Raw genomic sequence first — 22155 nt, forward strand, 5'->3', positions numbered from 1 at the left:
TTATTTAAAACAGGATAGAACGTCGAAAAAATGTGAAGAAGCCTCACTCTCACCCTTCTGAGGTGGAAAAACCCTTAAATCATTTGTATTTGGCTCGCGTTCCATCCCCTGCAGTGGCAGCCTGTGATTTCACCGTTTTGCCACTTATTTGTGCATTTCCAGTTATTAATTCGCCATTTAAATAATTCCCGTTGATGCGTTGTGACTGCATAAATAACGTATTAGCTTAGCGGTGCTCCGCTGCCAGGCCTACTTAGCCCTCTCATTTTTCAGGGCCGTATCGGGGATAAATCGCACAGACAGTCTCGCGCCGGTCTAGCGGCTTCGAAAAACCCAAAGCCCTCAAAGTTCCGGCTCGCCAGATAATGGTTCATACAGGAGTACTGGCTGGATTCTCATATCAGGGTACAGCATACAGCACAAACAAATCATCAGCTACAGACGAATCATCAGCTACAGACGAATCATCAGCTACAGACGAATCTGTGTATGATCATGTAAACTCACTTGTGTCACAAGGAGTCCTTTCAATATGTATACAGGAGGAAGGGATGGGGACGACAGAATGGCTTCTTTCCCCCGACCCCAAATAAGGACCCATGTATCATATGCAATCATTTACTCTAAGGGTTCCATACTCTTACTGACTACATAAGCTGACTTGCTTATGCTGAAGTAAGCCGGGATAAATATCATGAATGCCGAAACGGATCAGTAACCTGACAACAGTTACCAGGCTGCAGAGCCAGCAGATCAGAAACCCTTTCTGCTGAGGGTTCGAGAGTAGCGAGCACTGAATATGTCAGTGGCAATCACCGTCGTATCCGACACATCTCCTTTTAAAGCGGCATCCGTTGCTGGTAGACACACGTCCGCCATCTTGCAGGCGATCTTCTGGATAATGTGACCATCTCTGCCGGAGGAGCAGAATAAAAACGGGGAGGCAGCGGCTAGGCTGCGCGGTAATTGAATAATGGGCGGCCTGAGCCAGCGTGGCCGCGGGAAGATGAGTGCGAGCGAGCGGGCAAGCGAGCCAGAGCCCAGAGAGCGGAGAGGGTAATAGTCTTTGCTCCAATCATGTCTGATAATGCTCTACTTTCAGGCCCGTGGGGCCTTTTTTTAAACAAAGGTGGAATTACTCCGCGGTTTATCGAGAGCTGAGTCCATTCAGTCCGCGTCGACGGTCACCCTCAAAGCCAGGAGCTCCAGAAAGCACTTCTTAGCGCACCATTAGCCGAACGCCGCAACCGATCCAGATTTCAGACTCGGTCCTAAGTACTAAGTAAAGTAGCCACTCTCACTGGTTATGCAAAAGAGACTCTTTATGTGTATCGTATATAGCGCCTCGCAGGTCCGGTAAACACCTGGCATATTTTCTTCTCTGCGGAGAGTTCACTAATTCCCGGGACATTCAAACACATTACCTGCCAGCTATTTATGAAAAAAAAAGGATCTGCTAACGTTGTGCAGCTGTCATATGAAAAGAAAATCAATATTCTATAAAGAAAAACACCTACCTAGCATATCTACCGAATAACACAGTGCAGTTTTTTTTTTACCAAGGAAATGACTGCTACATTTGTACATTTGTATTTTTACGTGTAAACAGAGTGTGATTTTACTTTAATTAGGAGGCTGTCAATCAGACTCTGGTACCAGTAATAATGCAATTAGGCTTAGAGCGCCATCCTGAGTTGGGGGCAGTATTGACTGGGGGGATGTGGGTAAAAAGCGGGGGGGGGGGGGGGGTTCCTTAATTGTATTCTCAGGCCTGTTTCAGGGGCAGTTAAAACAGACATTATCTTTACAGAGTCGGACTCACACTGTTTTACGATCTCGGGAAACAGACTGGCCAGCTCTTTCTCACCGGCAGCTGGAATGGAAAGGGGGCGTATGTTTGCTTCACATGCCCCCCTGGTCATGCACGCCAGAGGGGAGAGGCCTCCCCTGTTGATTTGATAATTGCATTTGTCAAGGGGCGAGCCAGAAAAGGACATCGATCCCTTTTGACCTCCGGCTCGTCTCCTGGATACCATCAAGGTGATGACGGCTGTAGCATCACAATGTGTGGGACACTGTCGCCACGGTTTCAACTAATCGGTCCGCAATTTTTCCCAACTCCTGCAACCTCTTTAATAGCACAAAAGATTTTTGACCACTTTAATATTATGCATCACAAATGATACTTTCTAGCTACTTATGAGTTACTTACACTGTATTTTACATTTTGCAGATGCTTTTATCCACAGTGATGTACATTTATTAAGAAGACAGGGCCAGACAGTTCCTGGAGCAACTGGGGGTTAAGGTCCTTGCTAAACGGCCCAGCAGTGACATCACTCTGCCGACCCTGGGATTTGAACCAATGCCCTTCCGGTCACATGCACAGTCCTAACTAGCTGAGCCACACACCACGCCAATTTCAGCATTTTCCAAGTATCATTATAGCCACAGCTTTCCTGTTTTGATTTAATTGAATCCCCAAAAGCTGATTAATTTTTTTTTTTTTTTTTTAAATTAAATGTTCATGATACTTGCTGCTTGGAGGGTCAGCATTGCCCTGCATGCCGAAGACGACTTCAGATCGTTTTTTCCCCCCTCATTGAGAAATATCAGAATGTTATGGGACCCTTAATTATGCAGCACTACACCTAAAGTCCTCAGGGAAGGTAAGTAACCCATATGTCCATCGTAGGGTTTGTGGCAGGACCCGGAAGAAGCGGAGCCCTGTGTGGGAGACTGGACACCTCTGCTCCATGACACACGGGCCCCCAGCCCCCCCCCCCCCCCCACACTTTGAAAAAGGCCCCCCACCCTCAAGCAACAGTGACATGGTTCTTGGATCCCGTGGGCCAATTCAGCCAACTTCAGCTGTGGGGGGAGTGAGCCAGAATATTCATGAGCATGAGAAGAGCCACGGAGAGCGGGCAAAGGCGTGAGCGAGAGAGCAAGAGAGAGGGAGAGAGAGAGGGAAGACGGGGAGAGAGAAGAGCAGAGGCACACACGAGACTAACTCCTGAAGAACACAGGACATGAGAGGAGGAGAGAGCTAAAAGGAGGGGGGTGAGAGAGAGAGAGAGCTAGAGAGAGAGACAGAGGGAGGGAAAGAGAGGACATTTAAAGCTGCTTCATCCACCTGAAGATCAGTTTGTTTCTCTGAGGGGCATCGAGGGGAGGAAAAGCCAGCCGATACGGCGAGGAGGTCCGAGCTCCGCCTCATCCAGATCCGCCCAGTCCCCCAGCGCAAAGTGCCCAAGAAGATCTGCATACCGACACAAACCAGGGGGCAACCCCCTGGGGCAGAGAGCCAGAGCAGGGGGGACAAAGGAGGAGGTGCGCGGAAAGACAGAGAGAGACAGAGGAGAGGAACTCGCCAACCATCCTGAACTCCAACTGCAGAGCAGACAGGAGATCTTCCGGAAAGGTAATAACAGCTTTTTAAAAATTATTCTAATGTGTCGCTTTACGGGGACATATAGAAGAAGGTCATTTATCCCTCATAGTTTTGAGGATTTTTCTTTTTAAGCAGTAAGACCTTTTTTTCCGGAACATCATTGTGGTGACGAGCAACAGTGTCGGCGAGAGGCGTAAGTGCAGAAGTGGGTGTGTGGGAGTGGATCTGAGGAGCATGTTCCACTGGGGAACGTGGTGAATTAGCCGTAGTTCGGGAATAAAAAAAAAAAACACAGGACTCTTCAACCCTGTCATTTTTTCATTATTGGCACCATTTAGCAGCTCTTTCGGTAAACTGAGAAAACGAGCGAGAATTGAGGAAAAGTTTGTTTGCTTAGTTGGCGCCTTTGTTGTTTATTTGGGGGCCGTTTATTCCTTCTCGTTTTTTTTTGTTGCAGTCTCTTTTTTTTGTTGGTTTTTGGCTGTGGTCTGCGAGCGATTGCGGAGCGTTAAATGGAGGAGCCTGTGTGTGTGTGTGTGTGTGTGCGTGTGCGTGTGCGCGCGTATGTGTGCAGCCGTGTGTGTTAATGAGATGCCATTTACTTGGAGGAGCTGCAGACACTCAGCCAGCAGTGCTGGCAAACTGAACTGTAACCAAGGCAGCTGACATGAAGGGATACTGGGATTGCTATTTTTCACCCACTGAAACACACACACACACACACACTCACGCTCCGCTGAGCCTCCTTCTCTAGTAGCATATAAAGATTTCATTGTGGCACCACGGGGCCCTGACTGCTTAACTATCCATAGGAGCTCGGAGCACCCTCTACTATTGGATGGAGTGAGCAGAGGGGGGGCAACATCAACACTGACGTGTCGGGTCGATGACGCCTCACTGACGAGTTTACAACGGCCAAAAGGCAAAGCCGTAACAGCGAGAAAGTGTCAGGCTACAAGAGCCAGCAGAGAATAACGGTTTGATAAACGGACGCCCGGATTGGCCAGGGTTCACCTGTGATGGAGCCATCAGGAATGAACCGTGGGGTTATCGATTGGGAGGGGTGCCTTCATACCCTTGAGCGAGGCGCTTAGGCCTGAATTGCTTCATTTAGAGAGAAATTTTCACTGGAAATGATATTAGGTTTGTAATTTTTTTTTAATTGCGCACTTAAACTTGGGGAATGAAGTGGTGTGTCGCGCTCTGACATCATCAGGGGATGCGGCTGTTCTTCAGGGACCTTTATGCCACCTGTGGGTCACACTTTCCTGACCGAACACCCACACAGAGTGTCGCAGATAATCAGCTGGCATTGCATGACTTCTGTTTTTAAAAAGTGTTCCAATACTTTGATATGTAAAAGCGTGGGTGACCCTGCACCCTTTTCAGTTTCATATCAATAATTTCCCATAATCCCCCAGAGCTACGAATAAGTAAATTGTTCCAGGCAACAGAAACATTTTTCTGAGAATTTCATAAAGCAGCCAACTATTGGCCATGATTCATAACCCTGGAATATAAACATAAAATGTTCATTTCATCATATAGGGGTACAGAGAATTAACTATAAGAGAGTAAATGTGCAAAAAAATAACAGCACGAGTGTATGTGCATGATAAAAGTGTATATAAAAGTGTATTTGGGGGGAAACAGTGGTCAAATTTTAAACTTAGAAAAATTTGTTTTGAAGCTTTTTTTAAGGGACACTTTAAAAAGATTTCATAGCACCAGTTGTTTAGGGAAGAACATCCCTTGACAAACCAAATAACAAAAGTAATTTCCTCATGCAGTATTTACTGAATGCATCAAGACATCAGCCAAGGCACCAGTAAAATCACATTTTCCTGATTTTATTATTAACTTTTGTGCATACCCTGGAATGCAGGTGTACAGTGATTTTTTTCTTTTTGATAATCTTGGGACTGCTCCATTAGGCAGTTATTAGACATCATTTCCAGGAAAAGGCATTTTTTAAGTCATGCGTTTTATTTGTCCTGAATTATTACTGCAGTGGGACAGATTGCTATTTTCTTCTTTGGCTGTCGACGTAGCTGAAAGATTTTCCATTTCCTTGTATGTGTCGTGTAAATACGTTACTTATTCCGGTAGACTTCTTTGCCGGTGCATAAAGGATTTACCTTAAAATGGGCCTGGTGTCATTGAGGACATGCTTGAATGAGCGCAGTTATGTAAATGATAATGATATAAATGAAAGTGCTGGGTATGACAGACTTCCAAAGTACCTATGTAGATAAACCGGTACTTTGGAAGGCTTTTGAAAGGCTCTCTGTGCCAAGAGCACATTTTAAACTGTGCTCCTGTCGCTATACCACAATTCAAAAGTTTCACACTAATATTTCTGTTAAGGACTGAGATTTTGACTTCAGTTGGAGGCTTGATTTAGGCTGAAAGTTCTAAATGGGCAGGGAAGAATCTAAATAGGGGAACTAGATGTTCTAAGTGCAGGTTGAAGGTTCTAAACAGGAGGTGAAGATTTTAAATGAGAAGCCAATGGTTCTACATGGGGGGGTGAAGATTTTAAATGAGAGACTGAAGGTTCTAAATGGGGGATATATTTTACACAAGAAGTTGGAAGTTCTAAGTGGAGGGTGGAGGTTCTAAATGGGGGTGAAGGTTCTAATTGAGAAGCTGAAGGTTCTAAATGATGGGAGAAATTTCTGAAAGTAAGTCTGATGATTCTAAGGAGACACTGAAAGTTCCAAGTGGGAAGAGAAGATATTAAATGAGAGGCTTAAGGATCTAAATAGGGGACAGATTTTACACAAGAGACTGTAAGTTCTAAGTGAAGGGTGGAAGTTCTAAATGGGGGTGAAGGTTCTAATTCAGAAGCTGAAGGTTCTAACGTTAGGCTGAAAATTCTGAACCAGAGGTGAAGATTCTAAATGAGAGGCTGATGGTTCTAAATGGTGGGTGTAGATTCTGAAAGAGGGGTGCTAAGTGGAAGCTAAAGTTCTAAATGGGAGGGGGCTGAACATGAATAGCTTTAATTCCCATTTTCTTACTGGCAGAGCCGAAAGTTTTTCTAAAGCCTTAGGTTGTGAAGGGCTGAAAGTCCCAACTGTAATTCCATTGAACAACGTTCCATGACTTTGTTCTGTAAAATATTAAACAGTAAAAATGGCACAGTCATCTTCCTGCTGCTTCTAGTACCAAAAGTAAGTCTCTCCACTCGATCCATGAAAGCCATCAGTTATTTTCCTTCACCACAGACACGCACCACAGACTGTCCAGGTGATGAATCTATTAGAAACGACAGCTGCTTAAAGAAGCAGATCGAACACCTCGCTATGAAAGTAATTTACGGTGATTAGCTCGGACGTGCCTTTGAGTTAGAGACTCTGGGATGCCAGACAGCATGCAGAAATCAATGCTCAAAACGAGTCTGATTAAAAGGACCTGCTGCATCGTGAAACTCAGTTTTACGTAACCCTTCAGAATGGATATAAGTGAGTGCTTGAACGTGGGGGGATGATTGTGGGTGGGGGTGGCATGCTTGAGCACCCCCAAAATGTTGTTTGCCTCTCCCTACACTTCATTAGCCATCTCTGGGATCTCGGGAGTTGTCATGTAGCAACAACGCTAATGATGTCTAAGTGGGCAGGAGTTGTGAGCCGAATCCACAGCCAAATCACTTCGCCTCCTCTCAGATCCGTGCTCGGATTCCCCCAGCTGCCGACAGACTGTCTCGCAGTGCAGAGACGGCCGTCTTTATTCAGTCAAATCAAAGGCGAGGCAACTCAGGTAGCAAAGATTCAAGAGATCACCCCGGTACTGTCGGATAGTGGTGCCGCCTTGGTCTATTGACTTTGTTGACTCAAAATCAATAGACCCAACCTGGTGCATTGACTTTGAAAGTGGGAAACAAAAGGCTGGAATGCAGCCAGAGTTCTTGTCGTTCACCAACAGCACCCACAGCACCTGTTGTGAATGTTTCACACGCAAATATAAAATACACCCCTAGCCCATCTAAGCCCTCGTGACCTTGGAAGGCATGACCGAGTCCCCAGAATCAGTGGTGCTGACAATACTTCATGCCTCCTTGGAAAGCGTAAAATTCTATTTACAATTGAAATCCCACAATGCAACAGTGTAGACACAACAAATGAAAGCCTGACTTTTGGGAATGGATCTTATTTCATGTGGGGTTTGTGGGGTTTGTGGGGTGGGGGGGCACAGTCCCTCAGGCAGGTGTCCATTAAAGGAACTGAAGGAGAGATGATGGATATCTGAGGTTTGAATCTGGGAAGTTTCAGTCCCCCTAGATCAGTCCCTCCTGTCTCTGAAGGGAAGGAGCAGAATGTACTCAATGTTAATGAAGACACAGCTTCCCATGGCTTCTAAAAATCAGCAGCACATAATGGAAGGATGATCCGTGGGCTTCAATTCCTGCTCTGACCCACGACAGGTACCACGCGATGGCAGCCTGCCATGCCATCCAGGCCACTGCCAAGATGCTCTCTGGGCAGGCAGATCGATGCCCAGCACGCCGGGGTTCCCTCAAGCGTGCGGGTATTTGAATCGGGCTTTGGAATTTACCTTTCTGGAATGTTCCGGTTGAGGGGATGAGTGGAGCGGGCACATTCATCCTGGGACAGGGGGGGTCAGGTGACCCCAGTTCAGCTTTATCCTGCCTGCCTCTACTTTTCACCAGTTTATATGGCAGTGTTTCTGTTTCTCTAAACCCCAAGGGGGCTTTTGCGGACGCCCTCATCACTCCTGCTGTGGGCTGCTTTTGTTTCGGGGAAATTCACCCCCTCCTTTGCACACTTTCTACCCTGAAAAGATAAAGATAAAATCCACCCCCCCACCCCCGCTCCCGCTGGTTTCTCCCAAACTCCCCATGCTGCTGGTACCATCAGTGAAGTCAGATCTCCTGTTATCATCTACCGACATACCAAAGCCGCTCTAGCATGTCAGCTGGGAGGTGAAGAATAACGATTAAGTGTATTTTTGGCAGGGGTGTAGCTAGGGCTGCTTAGGGGGGGCTTTAACTCCCCCCCCCGAAAAAAAAAACATGTACTCTAAATAGTTCAAATTCATTCATTGTCAAATGAAAAACAAACAAAAAAATAGGTTTCACTTCATGCTTCTCCTTTTCTTGAAAACCGTTTTTTTTTTTTTGGTAAAATTATGTTTTGGGGATCGATATGAGATTAAGCCACAGGCTTTGCTGCAGGTTGTGGATTCGCGAGCGACTGACGCGGAGATGCAGAGTAAAACAAGCAAAGGAGCTTTAAAGGCTGATCTTCGCTGTGTCAGCTCCGGGCAAAACCTGCCCTCGGATGCATGGCAGGGGGGTCTTTCTCCACTTGGGGGTTTTCCCTCCTTAATACTCCCCCCATTGCAGCAAAATGAAACAGGAGATCACATGGTATCAGAACAGGGTAGGGGGGGAGATGCCAGAATTTTAACCCTTGTTTTGGGGGCTCAAAAGCGGTGGGAGGCCATGAGAGGGGGATTGCTTAAATAGCAGGGGGGGATCTGGTCTCACCCCCCCATATGCTACCAAATCTGCCTGGGTGTGTGAAATTTGCCAGAAGCGAGTGTGGGTTTGAGACCAGTCCAGCGGGTGTCCGGTTGGGGCTGGGGGGTTATTGGACAGGGAAAATGATCCCCGGCTTCATACACATGGAAAAAGACATGCCCCCATGTACCAAAGTCGAGAATTAAAACACAAGTACCTCTTTTTCAGTATTTGAAGAACTATCCATTATTCATGTAATCGTGGGGACACATCAAATATTTAAACGTCAAAACAGAGCTGTTTCTGTGCTACGAGGGCAGAGAGTGCGAATAGGAGCGGGTTTTTTTTTTCCCCGTCTCCCGGGAGCTCAGTCTTTGCGGCCACTCGGTCGACACCGGCCCGCTTTTACTGGGGTGCTGTCCTCCGTTTACCATGCAGCAAAGTGCTGTTTATCTATGGGGGCCACGGCAAGATCGCATCAATCTGAAATCACCCAGCCCACATCTAAATGCCGCTCAGCGGAGTGTCTGTGAACCTGTCACCTTGGTGATTCAGTTTGGGTATGTGGTATGGGAGTGGTCACATGACACCGATTTGGAGACAGGAGCCAATGATGCGTCTCCATTTGTCCAGCCTATTAAATAAATACCCCTGTCCTCCAGGTTCCCAGCATCCCGCCCAGCTGACCCTCTTTAAACAGTCCTCAGGGATGACCATCTTTCCACCTACTGCGATCGGTTGACACGATTCTCTTCATAAATTTATCTCATGCCCACCATCATCGTACACCCCCCCCCCCCCACATCGCCCTCGCCCTCTGAGTGATCGATGCTCACTCAGCAGTTAAATCTGACAAGTTCAAAGCGTTGTGCCACACCGCCAGCCTCTCTTGGCTGGCCACGACTCCGCATTAATTGACGTCTCATCAGCCATTAACGACTTGCACAAGTCACCTTGACGAGCTACGTCATGCCGGAACGGGCTGTTGGGCCGTAACCAGCAAATGGGGCAGGGGGCAATTCTAGGACTTTTTAAGGTGGTGGGAACATAAGAGTTCATACAGAGGGGCCAACCTTATCACTAGCTATGTGTTTTGAATTGGTGAGTGACAGGCACTGGGTACTCCGGGGGCCAATCAGCTTTCAGCTGGGCCCCACCTCTAAACTGGGCGCCTGGTATTTAAGTCACTTTCACTGCTGGAGGAGTGAAGATGGGCAATACAATGAAAGTTAGCGCTTTGCTTGTGCCTGATATCCCCAGGGAAAGGAGCCAGAATATATTTCCTTTAATTGAATGCAGCGCATGTCTTACACACAATGAGGCTAGTAACGATCCTACGTCTTGAATACTCCAATCTTCTGCAATCTCTCCGATAGTCTGGATCAGTGGTCCATTTTGTGTGTGTGTGTGTGTGTGTGTGTGTGCAGAGTGGGAAAGCATATTACCAAAAGCAATTATGATCATCTAAAAGGAAAACAGATTTAACAAACTTAGAAAGGGTGTCCGTGCAATTAAGGAGGAGAGCTACCTTGCGAGGTATTACTATTTAGGGTCGTAACTGACTCCAGCTCCAGTTCTGTGTGGGTAATACGCCACGTGCTTCCCGGGGAGCTGAGTACTCCAGCAGAGGCAGGCGGCGGGAGGGAACCGTCACAGTGACATTGTTGACAGCTGTAGTCACATCCAATTTGCCTAGGCACTAACATTCCGCTTTAGCTGCACGGAAACTTGCAGAGTGAAGGATCGCAGCGAAGCCGGTTCCTTGCTCGGGTATCCCAGCCATAAGGAGGCAAACTAGCTTGGGAGGGCCCGGGGTGGGGGTGCAACGGCTGCTGGGTCGGCACGTCAGAATATTCCAGAAGTCAGTCCTCCACGTTCCATTCGATCCCCATTACCAGCACATATGAACTCCGACCAGATTTTAATCAAATAAATTGTGACCGCACAAAATAGACCCTAAAGTAGACTGCAGAAACATCACAAGACTGAAATTGAACTCACCTTCATAAAAGACCACCACAAACCCAAAGGTAGCAAATACTTATTTGAAACTTTGCTCTACTCTACCTGTCTGCAGTGAGAAACCACGAGAAACCACCCTTAAACAACTTTAATTTTTCCAAGCATGAAAAATAACAGCAAGGACATTTTTCCCACAGCGTCCAGGTTACGCATTTAAACAGTACAGTATTTTGTGGTATTTATTTTTTCGCAATTTTCCTGAGGCTACCTGATCACCCCCTGCCTCCCCCTAGTGGTCAAAAAAGTACCAAGGTTATTTTTAATAATTATCCTTACCTCATATTCCATTATGACTGTTATTAAAAGCAAACACATAGTTTATCGGGGACTCACAGGACTGTAAAGTCAGTCTTCCTGACATATTAGCTTCACGCAAGCAGGCTGTACAAGAGAAGAACTGCGCTTCAGTGAGAGAGGAAGAGCACTTCATCCGATGGGGATTTCATTAGGATTCGTTTGTTTGTCATAATTTTCTGTCAAAATTTTTTAAATGAAAAAGAAAAGTGATATATTAAAATAAATTCTTAAAATAAACACTTCCTCCTTCTCTTAATTATCTTTTGTGTTGCATTTTCCTAAAGATGAATATATTTGTACTCAAAGGGCAATATTTGGGTCAGCAAAGTTTACTTTTCCGTGTATGTGAATGTGTGAACATTTTGATTTGATCTGAAAATGGAGGCTTCATATGTTCTTTGAAGAAGTAAATAAATATCACAAGTTTTAGACCCTGGGGAAGGAAGGTGTGGTGAAATAACATGAAAATTATTGAGCCGTGTAGTAATTATGTTCTTCAAATAATTACTCGATAGGCTGGGCTCTTCAGATAATGTCTAAAAAAATTAAAATATTTCTTCCAATCTTCTCCCTCGAGTCTAACAGGTTGTAAAAGACTAAAAACGATGAAACGCAATGTTCCAGCTTAAAAATTTAACAGACAAGAGCAGCCCTGAACAAATAGAGAGGATGGACTGCACCTTCATTCCAGAGGTTAGCAGAATCCATAAGTGAGCCGGAATATTCTGATAAAATCCACATCGATCCCTCGAACTCCTACATATATGTGCAGTCAGATCTAGGCAACGGTTATCAGGATACATGCTATAATCAGGGGCAGAGAGTATTGTACGTGCTGTCAAAATACCTACACTCAAATCACAGCAACTCTTATCGGGATACATGCTATAATCAGGGGCAGAGAGCATTGTACGTGCTGTTAAAATACCTACACTCAAACCACAGCAACTCTTATCGGGATACATGCTATAATCAGGGGCAGAGAGCATTGTACGTGCTGTCAAAATACCTACACTCAAATCACAGCAACTCTTATCGGGATACATGCTATAATCAGGGGCAGAGAGCATTGTACGTGCTGTCAAAATACCTACACTCAAATCACAGCAACTCTTATCGGGATACATGCTATAATCAGGGGCAGAGAGCACTGTACGTGCTGTCAAAATACCTACACTCAAATCACAGCAACTCTTATCGGGATACATGCAATAATCAGGGGCAGAGAGCATTGTACGTGCTGTCAAAATACCTACACTCAAATCACAGCAACTCTTATCGGGATACATGCTATAATCAGGGGCAGAGAGCATTGTACGTGCTATCAAAATACCTACACTCAAATCACAGCAACTCTTATCGGGATACATGCTATAATCAGGGGCAGAGAGCATTGTACGTGCTGTCAAAATACCTACACTCAAATCACAGCAACTCTTATCGGGATACATGCTATAATCAGGGGCAGAGAGCATTGTACGTGCTGTCAAAATACCTACACTCAAATCACAGCAACTCTTATCGGGATACATGCTATAATCAGGGGCAGAGAGCATTGTACGTGCTGTCAAAATACCTACACTCAAATCACAGCAACTCTTATCGGGATACATGCTATAATCAGGGGCAGAGAGCATTGTACGTGCTGTCAAAATACCTACACTCAAATCACAGCAACTCTTATCGGGATACATGCTATAATCAGGGGCAGAGAGCATTGTACGTGCTTTCAAAATACCTACACTCAAATCACAGCAACTCTTATCGGGATACACGTTTCGACTTATGCCAAAATCTGTTCTGCCCCAAACCCCCACACTATAGCTGCATAAATTGACAGTCCATAGGATCTGTATTTGGATCAGAACTCCATTGTATTTGAAACCTCACGACCCCACAGTATCTTCACTCTCGCTCCCCAGGGAATACCATAAATATGACACGGGCAACCAGAGTCTGTTCCCCCCATACTTAACACACACTTGGATCAGACTCCCCAATAAACAACAGATGTAGCATAAACCACATATTAACATCAGCATCAACCTATAATCTCTGTCTAATCTGCCAGCCAATCAAAGCAGAAGATCGTCCATTTGTGAATCCGGATCTTGAATCCCAGTCGCGAATCCCAGTGTTGACCACCTGAGCACTTGGAGTAAGAGCCAATTCTGGAAAAAAAAAGTGACATCATGACGGCACAAGGAACTGGATTATCCATTTCTAACGAGTGGTCCATGCCACAAATTTTTGGGACAGCAGCCTGGGGGAGCAGGGAGCAAAATAAACTCTGCCTGCTGATCCCTCACCCAGATAACCACGGTGGTTATCGGGGTTGAGTCCCACCTGGGTGAAGTCCGGCCCATTCAAACCCGAGACTCATCCACAGGACACCTGATATGACTGCTTGTCTTTCCGCCCCATTCCTTGCGTTCCAGCACCCCCCACAGTCTCCTGGCATTCCAGCCAGCCGCACATGTCATCTTGCTGAAAGGGGGGCCCGTCGTCATCTTCCTTAGTGGGAAAATTCAGCTTTGCCATTCGGTGACAGTTTAAAGGAGACCGTGGCTTTGTTTCAGAATGATCAAAACCTTGAAGGAGGAAAAAACTATGTCTTTCATCACATGATTAGATGAAGACACACATGAAGAAGGACCAGCGGAAACTTCAGAGGAAAACCGCACACAATTATGTTACTTCTGAAATGCCCCCACCCAATGTATGATGGCATCCCCTTAACCCATCTCAGAACCATGCTCACTGGCACTGAACTCAAACTAGCTTAGCGAGCAGAGATTACGGTGGAAAAAAAAAGGTCCGTTATCCCTAATGTCCACAGACTCCGAGCAATAACCCGGACGGGGGGGGGTGGCAAAATATTTTCACACAGGGATGTGAAGAGGAGCTCTGGAATATTCTATTTGCAACCTTAACTGGTAGGATTGGACTTAGATGTGAACACAGTGTCCATGAATGCCTCTTGCATATGAATAAATAATATTACCATAAAAAGGCCCAGAAATATGATAACAGCATGCCCTTTAAGAGGAAGAGAGACATGCGATGCGGGAACACAAGGTTTGTGGTCGAGTGGATATGCACATTCGGGGCAAATTTGCATTAAAGGCCTCGTGAAATGAGTTAATGAATATTATAATGTACAAAAATAAATGACCATAATGGTAAATAACCATCATAATTATAGCAGATTTTCTCTGGTGATGGTTTCAGGTCATCTTTGGTCTTTTGATTATTTTTTTGTTTGTTAATGTTAAGAATGGAGTGTTAATGAATTCTGAACGCCCCCCCCCCCCAAACTGTACCACAATTGAATGTAAGCTAAAGAACATAATTTTATATGCTGCCTAATTTTTTTAAGCATTTCAGTCAGGGTAGAAAGATGTACTTTAATTTATGGGCGAAATGGGGCACAGCTACTGAAAGACAATTATTAACTGGCGTAAATATTTCTCTGTCCTGCTCATCGGGATTCAGGTGAAATCCATCGCAGACGTGAAAACTAGGCCTTTCATGTGCGGCTCTCATATGGTTCCTTGCGCTGTAAATCACGGAGATTTAAATATAACCTTGTCATGAAACGACATTTTGGACCTTGAGCAAAACAACATCCTGACTTTGACCAATCCTCCCCCCCCCCCCCCCACACACACACACACAGAGTCTGGGTTACAGATACCAGAGCTTTTATGGAAAAGGGTGTGGGGGTGAATATACATATTGTATCATTTATTGAGCAGGGATGGGGGGCAGATTCAAAGTCAAAGTATCTTTATTGTTATCTTCAGCTATATGATGAAGTGATGGGTCATTCACTTGATTAAATTCCCAATTTAACTGGTAAAGTTATGGAGGCTATAATCAAAGAGAAAATGGTAGATTACCTGGACTCAAATAACATTTTGAGGGATAGCCAGCATGGATTTAGGAGAGGTAGATCCTGTTTAACAAATCTGTTGGAGTTTTTTGAGGAAGCTACTCAGGAAGTTGATGATAAGAAGGCCTATGATGTCATCTATTTAGATTTCCAAAAGGCTTTTGATGTTGTTCCCCACAAGAGGCTCTCACTTAAACTCAAAGCGACAGGTATTTTAGGAACTGTAGCGACTTGGATTGATAACTGGTTAACGGATAGGAAGCAGCGAGTAGTTATAAGAGGCTCGATGTCACAGTGGGCCTGCGTTCATAGTGGGGTACCGCAGGGTTCAATTTTAGGACCACTTTTGTTCCTAATTTACATAAATGATATAGACACCAATATATACAGTAAACTGGTGAAATTTGCAGATGACACCAAGGTGGGTGGTGTAGCAGATACTGAACTAGCGGCTCAGCAGCTACAGCGGGATCTTAATTTAATTAGTGACTGGGCTGACACCTGGCAGATGAAATTTAACATAGACAAATGTAAGGTACTCCATGTAGGGAGCAGAAATATAAAGTACAGGTATTTTATGGGACCTACTGAAATAAAGGTAGCTGATTATGAGAAAGACCTTGGTGTGTATGTTGATGCTTCCATGTCTCATTCTCGCCAGTGTGGGGAAGCAATAAAAAAGGCCAATAGGATGTTGGGGTACATCTCCAGGTGTGTGGAGTTTAAGTCAAGGGAGGTAATGCTAAGATTATACAATTCCTTGGTGAGACCTCACCTAGAATATTGTGTACAGGTTTGGTCACCATATCTTAAAAAGGACAATGTTAAGAATGGAGTGTTAATGAATTCTGAACGCCCCCCCCCCCCAAACTGTACCACAATTGAATGTAAGCTAAAGAACATAATTTTATATGCTGCCTAATTTTTTTAAGCATTTCAGTCAGGGTAGAAAGATGTACTTTAATTTATGGGCGAAATGGGGCACAGCTACTGAAAGACAATTATTAACTGGCGTAAATATTTCTCTGTCCTGCTCATCGGGATTCAGGTGAAATCCATCGCAGACGTGAAAACTAGGCCTTTCATGTGCGGCTCTCATATGGTTCCTTGCGCTGTAAATCACGGAGATTTAAATATAACCTTGTCATGAAACGACATTTTGGACCTTGAGCAAAACAACATCCTGACTTTGACCAATCCTCCCCCCCCCCCCCCCACACACACACACACAGAGTCTGGGTTACAGATACCAGAGCTTTTATGGAAAAGGGTGTGGGGGTGAATATACATATTGTATCATTTATTGAGCAGGGATGGGGGGCAGATTCAAAGTCAAAGTATCTTTATTGTTATCTTCAGCTATATGATGAAGTGATGGGTCATTCACTTGATTAAATTTCCAATTTGATGGCCATGGTAAACATAACTGAATGGAAATATGTAAGACATATTGAGATATAGATATATGGGTGTATATAGTGGCAGAACTACAGGGGCACAGGCACCAACTGAAAGCTGATTGGCCCCTTTCTCTGTCAGTCACTGATTCAAAACATATCACTGGCTAATAATAAGGTCAGACCCTCTGTATAAATTATGGCACGAGGTGAATGAAGAGGAATGTTCAGTAAGCGAGATGCTCTCCAGTGTCAGTACAGTATTGTGCCAGGGGTGTCGTCTGATAGGCAAGGGAGGGATCTTGGCTCCCATGCCGGAGTATGGAAACCAGCACCCTCGGGGGGGGGGGGGGAATGTTGCGCCATGGTGGGCGGGTAAGAGAGGGTGTCCCGGCCCTTCGTGAGACAATGACTCACGGGTCCTGAGGAGCCACTCAGAAAGGGGCTGTTGTCAAAAATTGCAGCAGAACGGGTGTGCCAGCCATTGCCCTGCTCAAGTGCTCAAGACCAGAACAGATAACAAGCACTCCTTCGCCACGTCCGGGTGCAAACAAAAGAAACACAACAACAACAACAGCGACAAAACAAAAACACGATGGTGCTCAAAAAGCACTACACTGAATCACCTCCAGAAAGGTCACCATATAAATGGACTCCCTCGTTCAAGACAAACATTTTGTGTGATGGGGGAGGTGGGGGGGGGGCGCAAATACATTTCAAAAAGTGTGAAAGCAGAGGCCGGCGCAGCGAGCAAGAAGCTTTGTGGAGGCGGGGGGTCAGCAGCTTGACCACACACTCTGAATGAAAGGAAGGAATGACATGTTGGGGGGGGACGGAGGGAGGGTTAAAGCCTAAATCTTTCGAAAGCTTCACTCTCTGACAATCATGGGGGGAATCGATATTTCACGGGAAGGCTTTCCGATTGACAAAAGCTCTTTGTCTTTGTACAGGACGCTTGCTTCCTTTTCATGTCACTCCTTTCTTTCTCACCCCATCCCCCCATTGACATTTTAGGCAGAATCGGAGATTTTTTTTCCCCAATTCCCGTTTCCCGTTTGTTTGAGCCGCGGTGCGCCACGCATACTAATAACGACCTTTTTAATTGTGTACGAATGAGGGGACGGGCAGATAAACATTCCCCACGGGAAGCGGAGTTCATAACCACTGTAGCATCTTGTTGGCGCGTCAATCGAGGCACGTTCGACTCAAGCCTCGGGGGCGGTTCTGCCACAATATCAACGTCTTCAAAAATCCAGGCCGAAGAAATGCGGGCGAACGCTGTGGCACAAAGCAGCCAGTGAGCACCGTGTTAATCTCTTTGCCACGGTTTAATCCGGCCAGAGTTCACTTGAGTCGCGCAGTTTATTCATAAAAGTTCCACGGCCTCAGCTTGCGGTGAAACGTTGAGCAAGCTGCAGCTAGTTCAGCAGAGGTTCCTGATCTGTGTGCTTCATACTTGTAAGAGAAACATCTTGACATCAAACTGGGAAAGTGAGTAGGCAGGGTTGCATGGAGGTAATAATGACCATATGAAACTGAAAGTGAAAGTAATGACCGGTTCTATTGGCACGCTGACTTAGTTGTACCACTCTGGTTTTTACCAAGGAACAAATTCTTTTGGTTGTTGCGCACAGGAGAGGAACAGACCTGCCTTAGTCTCCCGGATCATATCCGACATAATTGCTCAAACAATCCTGATAGGAGACTAAACCCTGCCATATGTCGAATGTGGGAAGAGCTTCCTAGGCTCACGTTTTACTTCTCGGTTATGTGCAAGAACAAAATCTCCCAGAAAGAGGGAGGTTGTGGTAGTGGGGGATTCAATTATTAGGGGAGTAGACAGTTATGTGTGCACGCGTGATAGAGGGTCCCGTACGGTGTCTTGCCTGCCTGGTGCCCAGGTAGGAGACCTTCCAGATCGTGTGGACAAGCTTTTGGCCCCAGCTGGGGTGGATCCAGTTGTCGTGGTGCATGTTGGCACCAACGACATAGGCAAGGGTAGAAGGGCTGTTCTGCAGGATAAATTTATAGAAGTCGCCAATAAGCTTAGAAGCAGAACGTCCATGGTGGTATTTTCCGAAATACTCCCCGTGCCACGCGCAAGTGAGGCTAAGTTAGCTGAGATAAGGAGATTAAATGCGTGGCTAAAAGGATGGTGTAGGAAAGAGGGGTTTAGGTTTATGGGGCACTGGAGGACCTTCTGGAACAGGTGGGACCTGTTCAAGCCGGATGGGTTGCATCTGAACCGGAGGGGAACCAGTGTACTGGGAAGGCGTATTTGTAGAGTAGTTGAGGAATGTTTAAACTAGGGACTGGGGGGGCAGGGAGGTTAGTTAAGTATGTAACTGGGGGGAAACGGAAAGCCCAAAAAAATCATATTATAAGTAGGCACTGTAATAAGCCTACCCTTTGTTGTCTGTATTTAAACGCCAGGAGTATTAGGAATAAAATTCATGATTTAGAGGCTCTTATCTCATCGGACTCTTATGATATTATAGCAATAACTGAAACGTGGTTGAGTGATAAGGATGGACAAGAATATAATATGGATGGTTACACATTGTTCCGTAAAGACCGTATAGGTAAGAAGGGAGGTGGTGTTGCAGTATATGTAAAGGAAATCTTGCAGGCAAGGGAGCTTACTGATATAAGTAAAAGTACGGAAGCTATATGGGTAAAATTAGATGCTACAAACTCAAATAGCCTAATTGTCGGTGTTTGTTACAGAGCACCCAATGTAGCTGCTGAGGAAAGCAGATTGTTATACAGTGATATTAGGATTATGAGCAATAAAAATGATGTGGTAGTTATGGGTGATTTTAATCTACCGGGGATACAGTGGGACATTGTTGCTGGCTCTTCTGAAAATGAACTTGAGATGGTGGAATTAGTACAGGATTGTTTTTTTACTCAGTTTGTTAACACCCCTACCAGGGGAGATGCCATTCTTGATCTTGTTTTGTCTAATAACCAGGACAGGATTGGTAAATTAGATGTTTTAGAACCACTTGACAGTAGCGATCATAACATGGTTAAATTTGAGGTTAAGTTTAGTGCCCGAAGAGCAAAGTCCAAATCAAAAATATATAATGTTAGGAAGGCTAACTTCAATTGTATGAGATTAAAACTAGAAACCGTGAACTGGATGGAGTTAAATAACAAAACTGTTGAAGAGGCATGGGAATTTTTTAAAAGCACATTATTGCAAGTACAAGAGGACTTCATACCTGTTTCTAGCAAGAATAAATCTAGGAAATTGCAACCTAGGTGGTTTAATAGGGACATAAAGTATAAAGTAAGGAGGAAAAGGGCTTTGTTCCAGAGATGGAAAATAACTGATGATGACATAATAAAGCAAGAGTATCTAAATCTACAGGCTGAATTAAAAAATGACATTAGACGAGCTAAAAGGAATGTCGAAAGGAAGATCGCATTGGAGGCTAAGGATGACGTTAAAAGTTTCTTCCAGTATTTTAACTCTAAAAGAGCTCTAAAAGCTGAAATTACTAATCTGCAGGATAGTAAGGGTCTTATAATTGAAAACGACATTGACATAGTAAATGAGTTCAATGATAGTTTTGCACGGGTATTCACTGTCGAGGACACTAGTAACTTACCAGTTCTTATTACTAATTCAACATCGTCTATAACTAATATATATATAACTGAAGCTGATGTTTTGCAAAGCCTAGCTAAGCTCAAAATAAATAAATCACAGGGCCCTGATGGCATCTTACCTATAGTGTTAAAAGAGATGAGGGATATTATTTGCCGACCCTTAACATTACTGTTTCAAAAATCCTTATCTGAAGGTGTGGTACCTTCTGATTGGAAGCATGCCAACATAACGCCCATTTTCAAAAAAGGGGATAGAAGTAATTTGTCAAACTATAGGCCAATCAGTCTAACTTGTATAACTGGTAAAGTTATGGAGGCTATAATCAAAGAGAAAATGGTAGATTACCTGGACTCAAATAACATTTTGAGGGATAGCCAGCATGGATTTAGGAGAGGTAGATCCTGTTTAACAAATCTGTTGGAGTTTTTTGAGGAAGCTACTCAGGAAGTTGATGATAAGAAGGCCTATGATGTCATCTATTTAGATTTCCAAAAGGCTTTTGATGTTGTTCCCCACAAGAGGCTCTCACTTAAACTCAAAGCGACAGGTATTTTAGGAACTGTAGCGACTTGGATTGATAACTGGTTAACGGATAGGAAGCAGCGAGTAGTTATAAGAGGCTCGATGTCACAGTGGGCCTGCGTTCATAGTGGGGTACCGCAGGGTTCAATTTTAGGACCACTTTTGTTCCTAATTTACATAAATGATATAGACACCAATATATACAGTAAACTGGTGAAATTTGCAGATGACACCAAGGTGGGTGGTGTAGCAGATACTGAACTAGCGGCTCAGCAGCTACAGCGGGATCTTAATTTAATTAGTGACTGGGCTGACACCTGGCAGATGAAATTTAACATAGACAAATGTAAGGTACTCCATGTAGGGAGCAGAAATATAAAGTACAGGTATTTTATGGGACCTACTGAAATAAAGGTAGCTGATTATGAGAAAGACCTTGGTGTGTATGTTGATGCTTCCATGTCTCATTCTCGCCAGTGTGGGGAAGCAATAAAAAAGGCCAATAGGATGTTGGGGTACATCTCCAGGTGTGTGGAGTTTAAGTCAAGGGAGGTAATGCTAAGATTATACAATTCCTTGGTGAGACCTCACCTAGAATATTGTGTACAGGTTTGGTCACCATATCTTAAAAAGGACATAGCGGCCTTAGAAAAGGTGCAGCGTAGGGCCACAAGAATGATTCCTGGTCTTAGAGGAATGTCATACGAGGAAAGGTTATTTGAGCTAAATCTGTTCAGCCTCAAGCAAAGGAGACTGAGGGGGGACATGATCCAGGTCTATAAGATTCTAACAGGTTTGGATGCTGTTCAACCGAATAGTTACTTCAGCATTAGTTCAAATACAAGAACTCGTGGCCATAGGTGGAAATTAGCGGGAGAACATTTCAAACTGGATTTAAGGAAGCACTTCTTTACACAGCGTGTAGTCAGAGTATGGAATAGTCTTCCTGATAACGTAGTGCAAGCTGAATCCTTGGGTTCCTTTAAATCAGAGCTAGATAAGATTTTAACAACTCTGAGCTATTAGTTAAGTTCTCCCCAAGCGAGCTCGATGGGCCGAATGGCCTCCTCTCGTTTGTATAGTTCTTATGTTCTTATGTTCTTATGTTCTTCATAAAAATGTCCCGATCGAGTGGCAAGGCAGTTGGGCGCCTGCTCCATAGCTACAGGAACCCTCTGTCTCCTGTAGCACACAATGTGCTCCTGACACCCCACCAGCACCCCCCCCCCCCCTCTGTGAGATGGGCCTAATGTTGACCCATCAAGTCAGCTCCCCCCAACACACAAGTACATACACACAATACAGTGTCCTATTTAATATATGCAACTTTTCTAAATAGCTTCTCCACATACAGTAGAACCTTGGAACTCGAACACCTCAACTCGACCAACTTGGACGTCGAACATGTCTGCTGAATTTTTTCCGACTTGTACCTTAACTAAAATCTTGGAACTCGAGCATTCCCGCTAAAACTTGTATGGGTTGAGATGTGTTCAGCTCTACCAATGCGGACCTTGAACGGGT

General features: G+C 44.7%; 1 protein-coding gene across 1 annotated transcript in view; it reads left to right on the plus strand.

The window, feature by feature from the left end:
* Positions 1-2983: 2983 nt before the first annotated feature.
* LOC111850893 (cadherin-20) overlaps positions 2984-22155 on the plus strand; it is a 54818-nt gene continuing 35646 nt past the window's right edge. Inside the window, exon 1 of the mRNA XM_023825259.2 lies at positions 2984-3424. The gene's annotated coding sequence lies outside the window, so the exon portion shown is untranslated. The remainder of the gene's footprint in view (positions 3425-22155) is intronic.

Source organism: Paramormyrops kingsleyae, chromosome 4, assembly GCF_048594095.1.
Source record: "Paramormyrops kingsleyae isolate MSU_618 chromosome 4, PKINGS_0.4, whole genome shotgun sequence".
Classification (NCBI taxonomy): Eukaryota; Metazoa; Chordata; class Actinopteri; order Osteoglossiformes; family Mormyridae; genus Paramormyrops; species Paramormyrops kingsleyae.